This window comes from Podarcis vaucheri (assembly GCF_965113315.1).
Source record: "Podarcis vaucheri genome assembly, chromosome: W".
Taxonomy (NCBI): domain Eukaryota; kingdom Metazoa; phylum Chordata; class Lepidosauria; order Squamata; family Lacertidae; genus Podarcis; species Podarcis vaucheri.
The window spans coordinates 28,738,940-28,753,514 of record NC_138757.1 but is presented as its reverse complement, the minus strand read 5'-3'; positions in this window follow the sequence as shown (position 1 = coordinate 28,753,514).

The following is a 14,575-nucleotide window of genomic DNA, read 5'->3' as shown; positions in this document are numbered from 1 at the left end:
AATTGATCAATTGCAAGCACTAGCACACATCATCACACAGGACGTTCTTCCCGCCTGGTGGGACGCTCTGTGGTCTTGGTTACCACAGTTTGCATGGTTTCGAACCTGGCTCATGTATGGATTGCTAGTCATTGTTGCTTTAATTGGAACTTGTTGTTTTTTACAATGTATCCCTTCCTTGTTCTTTCTCTCTGCACTACATTTTTTCCACGCCCTACTCCAGGCATGTCTGCTAGAGATCTTTATGTGATACAGACACACATGCAGGCAGATGATGAGGATGCAATGCCTCTCCTCTCTTAAGCTTCTCTGTACACAATAAATAAAAAATAAAAAATGGTGAGATGTAGGAGTGCAAATATCCAGAGATGTAGTGATCAGGTAGGATTGCTATGAGGAATTATAACAGATATAGAGTAAGCCATCTGTGTCAGCAATCAAAGCATTGCGTTGACTGGGTTTAAACTATTTCGATATGATTCTTGATCAATCTACACCTCTGCATCCCTGTTCCATTCCTCTCTTCCTCACATGTCACGTACACAGCCCAGTTGCTTAGACAGGCAGGCGTCCTGGGTCCTCAAAGATAGTGGGCAAGTTTCTTTAATCGTAAAATGTTAATCTTGGAGCCAGGAAACAGATCTCACATGAAGGTGATAGTGATTGTTGTCCTCCTGGCCATCCTCCTTATCATGTGCATTGCTTGTTTATTACCTCCTGGGTTGCCAGATGCTCTTCTTTGTAGTTCTGTTCTTTGTTTACCCCAGAAATATTTGTGCTTAATTAGTTTTAGTAGTTTAACTTTCTCCCCACGTGGGTTTGTGGAAATGCTCAGAGGAAATCTGATTGGTTCTTACGAACACTCTGTAAAAAGTTCTTTTGTGAATAAAACAGCCTGGGCTGGGGGCTGCGCAGATCAGCTCAGACAAGCACAGAGAGGCACGATTATACGCACCCTTCCCAGAATCTTGCTGGTTCAAGCCTCTGTGTGTATTCTTATTAATCAGAGTTCAATCCTTCCTTTACTTTGCAAACGCAACACCTCTCTTCTTCAGCGGCAGCAGAGGCAGCAGCGCGGTAAGGTTGGGGCTCCCCCCTTTTTTCTCCTTCCTCTTTCTCTCTCTTCCTTCTCCTTCTCTTTTCCTCCTTCTCCCTGTGTCAGCTCCAGGGTTTGTACTGGACCTGGAGCGCCGCTGGGCAGTCGGCGAAGCCCAGCCCAGGGCAGGAAGGCATCATTGCCCAGCAGGAAGGCATTTGGAAGCAAATCATCAGCAAAGAGCAGAAAATCCCCTCCCCTTCCCTCAAGAAGACTGAAGAATCTCTAGTCGGCATTCGGGTGAGTTCAGCATCCCAGGTCTCTTGGGTGTTCCTGTCTATTGCAAACCTGACTCGAGGCTCCGTCAACTGAGCCCCTACACGCCTTGCGTACATGAAAGGGGCACAGAAAGAATGGCAGGCAGCCTTTTCCTGGAGCCGTCTTACCTGCAGCAGTTCACTCGCTGGCTGCTGACCCTTTTCCTCCATCACCTGGATGATCCTCTCAAGAGAGGAGAGTTTCCTGCAGAGTCTGGCCAGCTGCTCATCCCTTCTCCCTGCAATCTCCTTCCCCACCTCTTCCACATGATTCAGCAGACGCTTTTCTTCTTCTTCTTCTTCCAGGAACTGGCGCAGTTGTCTCAACTTCTCCACAGTCTTCAGCCTCTCCGGCTCTAAGGAGGTCGGAGTGAGGAAGATGGTCAGCCTTCAAAACATCAGCAAGAGACTTAGGATTTGAATTGAACTGCTTCCACCCTCTCAGCTCACAAGTCCTCAGGCTTCTCCTTGACTGCTTTTCACATAATAAACAACAATGGGAAATAAACTCCATTTAGCTGCATTCAAAGGTGAACTTACCTAATTCGCAATTCTTGGAAAAATATGGAGACCAAAACAGCAATCTTTTGAAATTCACACCTCTGACTTTTTCAAGGTTGACCCAGCCAGGTAATGTTCACAAAAAAATGTATTTATGAGGGTAAAGCACGTATCAAAATATTGATACGAGAAGGTAGCCACCCTAGCATTTGATTCATTTTCAGAATAATAAATAAATAACAAACCGATATGGAAAAAGGAGAAATGGGGAGAAGTTGAAATGGGCAGATTTCCCCATCCCTCCTCAGTCCGGACTTGCTTCTTGAAGTGCTTGTTCCCTCACTAGTAACAATAGTGACACTTACAAGGAGGTCTTTGCTTTCCTTGTCCAGGTCTACTTGATAGGCCAGAATTTCCCCTCTCTCTTTCCTCCGAATCTCCAGGCGGCGACAGATCTCTCCCTGACAAGAAAAGGGAAAACTCAGCTTTGATTCAGACACAAAGAGAGGAGATGAATATTCTACTGGCTTCTTGGGTCCAGTGGCCTTGCTATAATAGCAAAATAATTTACTGGAGGAAATAAAAGTACAGAGGTTTCCAACCCTTTTGGGTCCATGGCTCCATGGACCAACTCCCTTCTTTCTGCGGCACCCCTGTGGGGCTCAGGAGACCAGTTAGGTCCCCCCTTGCTTGCCGAGCTTGCCTCCTCTCCCCCTTTCTTGAACAGCCTCCCTTGCGGAGTGCTCTCTCAGCCTCCTCTCCTCTCCCCTCCCCTCTCCTTAGGAGTCCTCCTCTTGGTCTCTGAGCTGCCCCCGCTGCCCCCCAGGGGCCTGGGACTTGCCTGTCCATTCCCAACAGCAAGGGCCCCTCGCCAGTTGGCTTGCTTCCTCTGAGGCCGCCTCAGCTCCTGGCAGCCCACACCCCCTGGCCAGCCCCAGAGGCACCATTCTCTGGGGGAGAACAGCTGGGCAAGCCTTGGGGAGGCAGAGATGGCATCCGAGGAGGGAGGGAAGGAAAGAGGGACAGAGGCCAGTGTCTCCCGCGGCACCCCTGACCATCATTCAAGGCACCCCAGCTGCCACAGCACATTGCTTGAAAACCACTGCAGAACTGGGATGGGAAAGGTTTCTCGTCCAACTAACTGGTCTGGAGAAGAGGAAAGGCAGCCATGCTTGCTCCTTTGTCTTCTCCGAGGAGACTTCCAGCCTGACTTCTCACCTTGAGGCCCCAGGGAGAAGTGGGAAGAGGAGGAGGAGGAGGAGGAAGCATCCCCAGAAGAAGTGTGCTCCCCACCAGTAGGTGCTTCCACCCCCCACTCCTAAATCTGCTTCCAACAGATACTTGGGGGGGGGGGCATCCTGCACCATCTGGTCAATTCCTGTTGTTAGGAGAATTAGAAGGTCTAAGATATAAACACATACATAAATACCGTAAGTAGTTATCATCACAAAAGAATATCCAGGTAAACCCATGAACAGCCAGGTAAACCCATCAACAGGTTTCCTGCCAGACAGGATTCTGTTGTAGGCCGCCCCTTCTGTGATGTATGTATGATGTATGGAGGGGTGGTCTTGGGTTCCAGGGTGGGCAATTTCAAATGTCTATATAAGGACTTGGTTCGGGGTCTCCTCCTCCCTCCTGCGTGGGGGGGGGTGAGCACCCTGTTGCAACAGTTAATAAAGATCTGGCTTACTAGCTGCTTTGCTTCTCAATATTCTCTGGTTGGCCTCTGTTATTTTCTCCTACCAATAGAGAAGCTACAAAATGACTCTATATGGGCTCTGAGGTACCCCAGAAGGGAAAAGGAGCCGTTTTTTCCTTATAACACTGGTCACCAGTCCCCACCCCCTTGCAGCTGATCCCTTGCTGCTATCTGCTTTGCAGGGTATTGAGGAGGCATCCTGCTAGCCAAAGGAGACATGTCCTTAGTTGTGTATGTGCAATTTACATTTGTAGTGCCATGCCTATTTTGGATCTGAGAATTGAAAAGATAACCTCCCAAGAAGAATACACAGCTATTTCTCCCCCTCGTGGTGTTTGTGCTTCTTGGATCTGTCACAAACCACACAGATGGGGGCTTCATCCTCCTTGCAAAAGAGTTTCAGGGGCTCCTGGTGCTTCTCACAGACTCCTCCTTTTCCTCCTTCCTCCTTTCCCTCTTGAAGACTGAGAGTCTTGGCTACTTCGACAAAGGTAGCCAATTGCCGATTGCGGACGAGGCTCCTTCTCTGGACTCCAACTCGGCCTTGAGGACAGGAAGCCAGCCTCCTTTTTGCCCCGCTGCACTGGATCAGGCCGGACTGGCAGAAGTTGTGCCCACACTCTGGGATGGTCCCTGTGTCGTAAGAGAGTCAGGGTCAGAGAGGGGAATGAAGGAGAAGGAGCCTACCAGTATCAAATATATCGTATTCTGCCTTAACACCCTACAAGAAGGTCAACTGTGCCTTGGGGAATGGATCGTTTTTCGCTGTATCGAATTGTATCCTTTTTGCTGTATCTTTCTCATTGACTTTCTTTTTTTATAATAATTTTTATTAATTTTTGAACATATTAATTGTTATACATTCCACAAAATTTCACATCTTATACAATCTTTTTGGACTTCCATCAGCCCCTCTGATGATCCCCCATTTTTATCCTTTCTTCTGCATTTCTTAAATTCATATTGCCTTATCTTAACTAACATCTTCCTTTTTATCCAATTATGCAATATTTTAAATTATTCACCTCACAAAACTTCTTGCAAACCTACAAATGTAATCTGGTCATCACAATTACTTTTCAAATAGTCCGTAAATTTACACCAATCTTCTGTGAATCTCTGGTCCCACCGGTTTCGAATTCTTCCTGTTAGTTTGTCTAGTTCTGCATAGTCCATCAATTTCATCCTCCAATCTTCTTTCATCGGTAATTCTTCTTCCTTCCATTTTTGTGCCAATAATATTCTTGCTGCCGTCATTGCAGATAAAAACAGCTTACAGTCCTTTCTGTTTATATCATCTCTTACAATGCCCAGCAAAAATGCTTATGGTTTCTTAATAAATGTATATTTCAACATTTTTTCATCTCATTATATATCGTTTCCCAGAAGTTTTTCACCTTTTTACATTCCCACCTGTCAGGGAAAGGGAGGCAGACAGAGAAGGGGGGGGCATAGGAACACTTACCGAGAGCCCAAGCAGCCCTTTTCCAGCCAGTCCTCTGAATCAGAGACTGAAATAGGGAGTGGCCAGTCTGTTCCAGGAACTAGCTATTTTCAGAAGAGAGGAAGTAAGAGGCGTTCCCTGTCTCGCTGGGCATGGTGGTCTAGAAAGCAACGTCACGAAAATTCAGAAGTGGCAGCTGACTGAGCAACACGGAGGTGTTGTTTTGGAGCTCCGGCGTGGGCTTGGATTTTGCAGTAATAAATCTACCGGACAGAAGTGGCCCGATGCCTGGAATGTTATCTCCTAACTAGCTTAGCAGCAAACACATCCCTCACAGCTTGCCGCTTCTCAATTTACTGCTGCAGGAAGCTAGTGACAGAAAGCAGACGGCCCCACTATGGAAAAGGAATTGGCAGACTTGAGAAAGCAAAATGCGGCTCTTCAGGCTCGTGCTTCGGACTTGCAGGCTCGGCTTATGGAATCCAGAGCAGCACAGCAAAAGACCGCAGGTGGGCCAGGGGCAGGGGGCAGGTCTGCATGGGTTGAAAAATTCTGTGGAGACCATGGGACTTATCTGGAGTTTAAAACTGAAATGGGTTATTTTTTGGAACTGCACAGCGCTCAGTTTGAGGATGACGCACAGAAAGTTTCCCACGTAATTAGTCACCTATCAGGCTCTGCCAAGAGCTTGGTGAGTCCGTTAATTGCATCGGGGAATGAAGCGCTCAAGAATCTGCCCAAATTCAGGCAGGCTATGGACTTTATCTACTCAGATGAAAGTTTAATTGACAAAACACAGGATGAGTTGTTAGCTTTGAAGCAGGGGAAATCCACGGTGCGCGATTATTGGTCCGAGTTCGCCATGCTTATACACAAGCTGGGCTGGGGATTGGAGTCACAGCCAGTACAAGCTCTATTTAAGGGGGGCTTGAACTCGGAAGTTAAAGACGAACTGGCCAGGGGTCCACACCCTAAGGACATGGATGGGTTAACGAAGGCTGCACTTCTGGTGGGGTTGAGACAAGAAGCCAGACAGTGGGACAGGAGACAAGGGAAGGAAAGGAGTTACCATGGTAACCGCATTCCTGAAATGCCGGCAGCTGCCTCAGAAGGTCAGCAAATGCCAGAGCCGATGGAGATAGACGCTGCCCGCGTGCGGGAAAGTTTGAAAACGCAACGGCCGGGCGGGAAGGAGAAAAAAGACTGGCAAGCGGCCAAGAAATGTTTTGTCTGTCAGAAAGCAGGGCACTTTGCCAGAGTGTGTCCTGAGCGTCGTAACTGGCAGGGAATGGTTGGGGCTGCTCAACAGACTGAGGCAGAGGCTCCTAAGATGTCGGGAAACGAGGAGGCCTGGCTGGTGATGAACCGGGGCGACAGCCAGGCACAAGCGACAGCGAAAGTCTACGGCTTGGACACCCCAAAGCAAGCATAATGTTGAAAGTGATTCTAGAGCTTCCCAATGGCCAGACGGTGGAGGTATTCACTTTAGTGGACTCAGGTGCTTCTGCCTCCTTTTTTAGCAAGGAGTTTGCGGCCCGGCACCAACTGAACCTGAGGCCTTTGGATTTTCCATTGCAAGTTACTACCATTGATGGGAGAGAACTGTTGGGGGGTGAAGTCACACATCGAACGCCTCCCATGAGGATGCGGGTGTCCACCCACTCCGAGGTCATCGCCTTCCACGTGGCCACCTTGGCGGGTCCGCTGATCATATTGGGCATGAGTTGGTTGGCTCTGCACGACCCGGTGGTTTCATGGCACCAATGGTCCCTCACTTTTGGTTTGACGCACTGCATGGAGAACTGCCTGGGCCTAGAGCAACACCGGCTGACGGAGGCCAGGATGGCAGCAGCATGCGGAGCAGGAGCTACCGAGATACCTTCGTGCTACAAGGACCTGCAGGAGGTGTTCAGTGAAAAGGAGGCTGAGCGTTACCACCTCATCGGCCATATGACTGTCAGATCAACCTGAAGCCTGGGGCCACACTGCCTGTGGGACGGACCTACGCCATGTCGGAAGGGGAAATCGAGAACCTAAAGGACTTTATTGAGAAAAATCTGAGGAGGGGATTCATCAGAGAATCCAAGGCGGCTGGTGGGAGCCCTGTGTTCTTCATGGACAAGAAATCGACTAACGAATGCCGCTTGGTCCTGGATTTCAGAATCCTGAACAGCCTGGCGGAACCGGTGGCCTTCCCAATGCCCAGGATTGACTATGTTCTAGCCAGGGTGCGAAAGGGAAGATTTTCACCAAGTTGGACCTCCGGGGGGCGTACAATCTCATCAGAGTGCGAGAGGGCGATGAGTGGAAAACCACCATGCTCACCCCGCTGGGGGCATTTGAGTATCTCGTTATGCCTTTCGGATTACAGTGTGGCAGTCCCTGTTTCCAAGCCTTCATGCACCACGTGCTAGGGCCTTTGCTGTACCGGAACTGTGTTTGTTTCCTGGACGATGTACTGGTGTACTCGGACAACGAGAAACAGCACGTCAAGGACGTACGGGAGGTCCTGAGCAAACTTAAGGAGCATCAATTGTGGGTGAAGCTGGAGAAGTGTCAGTTCCACGCGAAAGAGGTCGAGTTCCTGGGTTACCGGCTGTCAGACAAGGGTCTGGCCATGGATCCGGAGAAGGTGAAGGCAGTGGTGAAATGGTAGAGCCCTAAGACCAGGAAGGATGTTCAGCGTTTTCTGGGTTTCAGCAATTTCTATAGGAAATTCATCAAAGGTTTCGCGAAACTGACGGCGCCCATAACGGACTGTCTTAGTGCCAAGAAGAAGTTTCGCTGGACGGAGGTGGTGTTGGTTTCTGCTCTCTTCACTGTGCAGCAAAGTGCTTGTCACAAGACAATGTTTACATTCCACAGTCAGAGTACTGTTGGGTTTTCACACGGGAATGGGAAGCTGGATGTGACGTACACTGGTTTCCTGTTTTTCACAGTTCTCTCGGTGTTCTTCATTCCGAGGAGAAGAATGGTTGCTTCTCTGCTCCCGCAGAGGCAAGATGCATGTTTGTAATTTCTCAATACTGAACTGAGAATAAAGCAACTTTAAGTATGTGGCACGTACTGTTCATCATTCCGTTGTGCAAAGGACTCTGCAATATCAACATTTTGGTTATCGGGCCCAGAAAGACGTAAATCAAGCTGAGTCGGAATGCCGGCAGAGGTACAGAGGAACGGACCGCGTTATCTGCTCTGCGCGTCAAGTTTGATTGATGAAGGTATGTGCTCATGATGTCCGGAGCAGCCTGCCAGTTTCTAATTCATGGCTTTATGGCTGGACTTTGTACTTTTAAAGCCGTTTTGCCGCGATACAGATAAAGGCACAAGCTCACAGGCTTGGATGACTGGGAAAGCGAAAGTACTTTTTAAAAGTGCTTTTGGAAAAAGCTGCAGTACTGTGACACAGCTTGTTTAAAGCAGCAATGATGGCTGAAGCAAAGCTGGCTGATGCTTTTGGGATTCCTAAGCTCAATAAGAAAAATTACACGGAGTGGGTGCAGTATGCAGAGGCAATTCTGCGGAAAGAAGGTCTGTTTAATGTTATTACAGACAACCCCCCAGCTCCAATTACAGCTGAATGGACAGCTAAGGATTCCAAAGCAAGGGGAACACTTACGTTGATAGTATCCCCAGAAGAGCTCTGTCTGTTGCGTGAAAAGACCACAGCCAGAGAAATTTGGGAAACATTAAGAGAAGCGCACTTGAGGACAGAAGCAGGTTCCTCAATGTACTACTATGCCAAGCTGCATGGTATGGCTCTTGCTGAAGGTGGAGATGTGCGTAAACACCTGATGGAGATGCAGAATCTGAGACACGAGCTGCAACAGAGAGGACTCAACTTTCCAGAGGCTGTGTATTCCTTCATGATACTACATTCTTTGGGTCCAAGTTGGGAGTCCGTTGCCACTCAGATTGCTGTTCAACCAACTGCTCAGCTCACAGTAGCCTATGTTACTGCCGTGATCCAGAATGAAGCAGATCGCCGGGGTGCTAGCTGCATGGATAAGGGGGAGTCTTCACAGACGTCATCCCAGAGTGCAGTGGAACCACCAGAGGGCGCCAAAGCTTTGAAGGCAGTGAAATGCTACTCGTGTGGACGTCTAGGCCATATGAAGAGGGAATGCAGATATCCCAGGGCCAAGACAGAGCAGCGCAACGGAAGCTCATCGCGTGGAAAAGGCCAAGGCAAAGGTCCGGTCTCCAGGACAACGCAGCACAAGGCAATGGTCTCACGCTTCACTCCAAAGGTTGCAAAGGTCCAGAAGACGTCTAGATCTTTCTTCGTTGTTGATTCAGCAGCTACCCACCATATGTGCAACGATAAGAGACTGTTCGTGTCTTTTACACCGCAGGAAGGTGCGATTCACCAGGCGGATGACCACACGATCCCCAGTCAAGGCTACGGAACTGTTGTTCTTCACAGTTTGGACTTAGAGATACAGGATGTACTTTATGTTCCAGATGCCACACACAATCTTCTAAGTGTGATGCAGCTGAATGAACGGAACATTGACGTTTCCTTCAAGAACAAGAAATGCACCATCACAAAGAAAGACGATTATGTATTGCATGCTGAATGTGTTGATCGTTTGTTTGTTTTGTATTATGATGATGTTGTGCAGAATGATACTTGTTGCATTGCAGGTTCCAACAAAAGTTTGCATGCAGGATGTATTCATGATTTTCACAGGAAATTTGGTCATTTGCATTTTGAGGCAGTATCTAAAATGCCTACCTTGGTTGAAGGTATGACTATTAAACCCTGCAGGTACCACATGAAGTGCAAGGCATGCGCAGCAAACAAGGTGAAAATGTCTGCGAAAGGTAAGGTGTCTAGTAGGCAAGCTACAGAACCATACCAGATTGTTCATGCTGATTTAGTTGGTCCACTATCGCCCTCTTTGGGTGCAAATAGGTTCTTCATGGTTCTCATTGATGCATTTTCCAGGTATATTTACGTGTACAATCTCAAGCAGAAATCAGAGGCTTTTCCAAGGTTCAAGGAATTCTGTGCTTGGTTGGAAAATGTGCATGGTAAGAAGATAAAGACTCTTTTCACAGATCGCGGGGGAGAATTCACTTCTCAGCAGTTTGAAGCTTTTCTGACTGAGAAAGGAATTCAACACGATTTGTCCAGTCCTCGCTCGCCATGGCAGAATGGGCTTTGCGAAAGGGCAAATCAAACATTGCTTCAAGGGTTAAAAACCTTGCTGCATGATGCCAATCTTCCAGAGAGTTATTGGGCCGAAGCTCTCTCGTGTTTTATTTACAGTTACAATCGCAGGTTATCTTCAGCGATTGGTTGTACCCCCTATGAGAAGATGTTTGGCAAGAAACCATACATCAAACACATGAAAATATTTGGTTCTGACATGTGGATTCATTCACCACAAAGCTCCAAATTAGGCAAGCGTGGTTTGCATGGTATCTTTCTAGGTTATCAGAAAGGTTCTTACAGAATAATGATGACTGACTCTAAGACAATTAGGCTCACAAGAAGTGTTGAGTACAATGCCAAGTGGGGGGAGAATGTGGGAATTTTCCAATGTTATCCTGATGACAGTGATGAGACTGAGGATAAGCAACAGCAACCCACACCCACTGATGAAGGTTCTGATTCTGAGTCTGAAACTGAATCGGATACTTCAGAGGATTTCAAGAGTGCGAAAGCCTCTATGCGACCCTCTGAAAGCTCTGATCAGGAATTGGAAGAACCATTGTTCACAATAGGTCACTTTTCTCCTAAGAAGGAAGAGGAGAGTGTTGAAGACCAAAGGCTAATTCGCAGGTCACAAAGAGCCACAAAAGGCAGACCTCCAAAGAGATTTGCTGATGAATTTGCTAAGACAGCAGTAGCAGCTGTTAAAAGCTCCAAGAAGGTATTTGAACCTTCAAGTTTCCAAGAAATCCAGGATTTGGATTCTAAGGAAGCTGAGCCATGGTTAAATGCAATGAAGGATGAGCTTGATTCCTTGGAAAGGAACAAAACTTGGGAGCTAGTTCCAGTAGTTCCAGGAATGAAACTGCTTGGAAGCAAATGGGTCTTCAAAGCGAAGACTGATCAAAATGGCAAGATAGTCAGACACAAAGCCAGATTGGTAGCCAGAGGTTTTGCACAGGTACCAGGTGAAGACTATCATGAGACCTACTCACCCACTGTGAGATATGAGAGCATAAGGCTTATGCTCAAGAAAGCTGCAGAGGAGAATCTACACATTAGTCACCACGATGTAAATACAGCATTTTTGTACGGATCTCTAGGTGAATCACTTTATATGCTTCCACCTGATGGCGTACAGGTAAAACAGGGATTTGTTTGTGCTCTGAAAAAGTCCCTTTATGGACTCAAACAAAGTGCACGGTGTTGGCACACAAAACTCACTGAAGCATTGTTTTCTCTAGGTTTTCAGCAAGGGAAAGCTGATCCATGTGTGTTTGTCAAAGAGGAGGGGCAAAAGAAGCTGTATTGTTTGTTTTATGTTGATGATATTTTATTCTTTTGGAAAGATGTCACAATGTACAATAACGCCCTAGCTCAACTGAAAGAGCACTTTGACATGAAAGATCTTGGTGAGGTAAACAACTACCTATCTCTGGAAATAGAGAGAGATCAAAGTGGTAACATTCTAGTACACCAGTCAAGGAAAATTGCTGATGTGTTAAGCAAACTAAACCTGATGGATGCTAACCCTGTAGACACACCGATGACAACAGGTTATCAGGTAGAAGACACTGAAGAAGCATTTTCTGACACTACACTGTACAGAAGTGTGCTAGGCAAGCTAAACTTCATTGCCAGATGTTCAAGACCTGACATTGCTGTTAGCTGTAATTTGCTAAGCAGACAAGTTAACAATCCTACTGTTAAGGATTGGAAAGCTCTGAAACGCATAGCACGCTACTTGAAAGGCACTATGCATTACAGACTGAGATTTCACAATCAGAAGTCTGGTGGTCTTGAGATTTTTGCAGATGCAAGTTTTGGAAGTGACACTACAGACAGGAAAAGTACGTCTGGAGTTTGCTACATGTACAATCAGGGTCTATTTGATTGGTCATGCAAGAAGCAAACAACAATTAGCTTAAGTACTTGTGAAGCTGAACTGAATGCACTGTCTTATTCACTTAAGGATTGTGAATGGTTGTTACAATTGTGCAAAGACATGAAAATTCCTGTCAAATGTCCAATCCAGGTTTATCAGGACAACAAAGCATGTTTGGCTTTGCTGAATTCGGAAGGTTGTAAGCAAAGCACGAAGCACTTGCAGTTGAAGGTGCAACATGCTAGGGAACATATTCAGAAGGGACTCGTAACGGTGTCCTATATGCCAGGTAATGAAATTCCTGCTGATGTATTGTCCAAGATTGTGTCAAGGGATCAACACTGTACCTATGTACAGAAGTTGGGTTTGTACTGATATTGTACGAACACGCTGCCCAGTGATGTTCACAAAAAGGGGGAGGATGTTGGTTTCTGCTCTCTTCACTGTGCAGCAAAGTGCTTGTCACAAGACAATGTTTACATTCCACAGTCAGAGTACTGTTGGGTTTTCACACGGGAATGGGAAGCTGGATGTGACGTACACTGGTTTCCTGTTTTTCACAGTTCTCTCGGTGTTCTTCATTCCGAGGAGAAGAATGGTTGCTTCTCTGCTCCCGCAGAGGCAAGATGCATGTTTGTAATTTCTCAATACTGAACTGAGAATAAAGCAACTTTAAGCATGTGGCACGTACTGTTCATCATTCCGTTGTGCAAAGGACTCTGCAATATCAACAGGTGGCACAATAAGGTTTCGAGCAGCTAAAGAGGGTCTTTGCATCAGAGGAGCAACTGCTCCACGTCAACCCCGATCAACCACTACGGGTTGAGACGGACGCCTCTGATTGGGCGATTGGGGCGGTTTTGCTGCAGCCAGATCAAAAAGGGGAGTGGCGTCCGTGTGCCTTCTTTTCATGAAAACTGAGTAAATCAGAGCAGAACTATACTATCTACGATAAGGAATTGCTTGAGATTGTCGCTGCGTTCAAACAATGGCGCCATTTTCTGATTGGAGCGAGGCACCAAATCTTGGTGTGAACCGACCACAAGAATTTGGAGTACTGGCAAACGGCGAGGGTGTTGTGCCAGAGACAGATAAGGTGGGCGGAGTTCTTCGCCAACTTTAACTTTCAGATCCAGTATGTGCCGAGAGAACAGAACGCGAGGGCCGATGCACTGCCACGGAAACCGGAGTATATGGCGGAAGAAGGGGCTCTGGTGGCAAGACTGATGTTCCCCGAGAGCAAGTGGATGTGTGGGGGCGCGTTGGTCAAGGACGATGAACTGATGGGGCTGCTCAGAGAGGATGACTTTGGCAGGCAAAAGATGGGGGAGTTAAGGCAAAGGGGAGGTTCCGAGGAATGTTTCGAAGTAAAGGGGGGGCTCCTGTACTATAGGGGAGCTTTGTATGTCCCGGGGGAAAACCTTAGGAACAGAGTGCTCAAACAACTCCACGATAGCTGCACGGTGGGGCACTTTGGGCAGCACAAAACCATGTTGCTGGTCACCAGGGAATTTTGGTGGCCCAAGGTGAGGGAAGATGTTAAGGAGTACGTGAGAGGATGTGACACCTGCCAGAGGGCCAAAGGGGAAAGGGCGGCACCCGCTGGTTTGCTGGAACCTTTGCCCACACCGGGTAGGCCATGGGAGGTGGTGGCGGTGGACTTCATCACTGATCTGCCCAGGTCCAGGGGAAAAACAGCGATCATGGTGGTGGTGGATGTTCTAACAAAAATGTGCCATTTTGTGGCCTGCTCGCATGCCGTGACGGCAGAAGAAACAGCCAAGCTGTTCGTTGAGCATGTGTTTAGGTTACACGGAGTTCCCACATGGGTGGTCTCAGATAGGGGGACTCAGTTCACCTCCCGTTTTTGGCACAGACTCATGAGTTTGTTGCAGGTGGAGGTGAGTTTTACCACAGCCAGGCACCCGGGGACCAATGGGCAGGCGGAGAGAGCAAATGCTGTTTTGCAACAGTATTTGCGGTGTTATGTTAGTCAGAGACCCAGCGAGTGGGTGGACAAACTTGCTCTGGCTGAGTTTGCCTACAACAACGCGGAGAATGTTTCCACAGGAATGACTCCGTTTTTTGCTAACCACGGTTGTCACCCAAGGGCATTCCCGGGGAGGGGACAGGAGTCATGGAGTGTGCCCGCAGCGGAACGCTTTGCGGAGGAAATGGAGGCGATCCACCTGCAGCTGCAGTTGAACTTGGAAAGGGCCAAGGAGGTTTACAAGAGGCAGGCTGACAAGCATCGGCGGCCGGGGGAAGTGGTCCAGGTTGGGGATAAGGTGTGGTTGTCCACGCAAGGCTTGCCCTGGAAAGGAGGTTGCAAGAAGCTCAAGCCCAGGAGGGTGGGACCATTTGAGGTAATCCAACAAATCAACCCGGTGGCCTTTAAGCTGCAGTTGCCAGAGAGCATGAGAATCCATCCAGTGTTTCACTGGTCACTGCTCTCCCCCTACGGGGGGGGGGGGAGGAGGCAGGATGGTGGGGTTGGGGAACCCCCACCACCTGAAATGGAGGAACGGG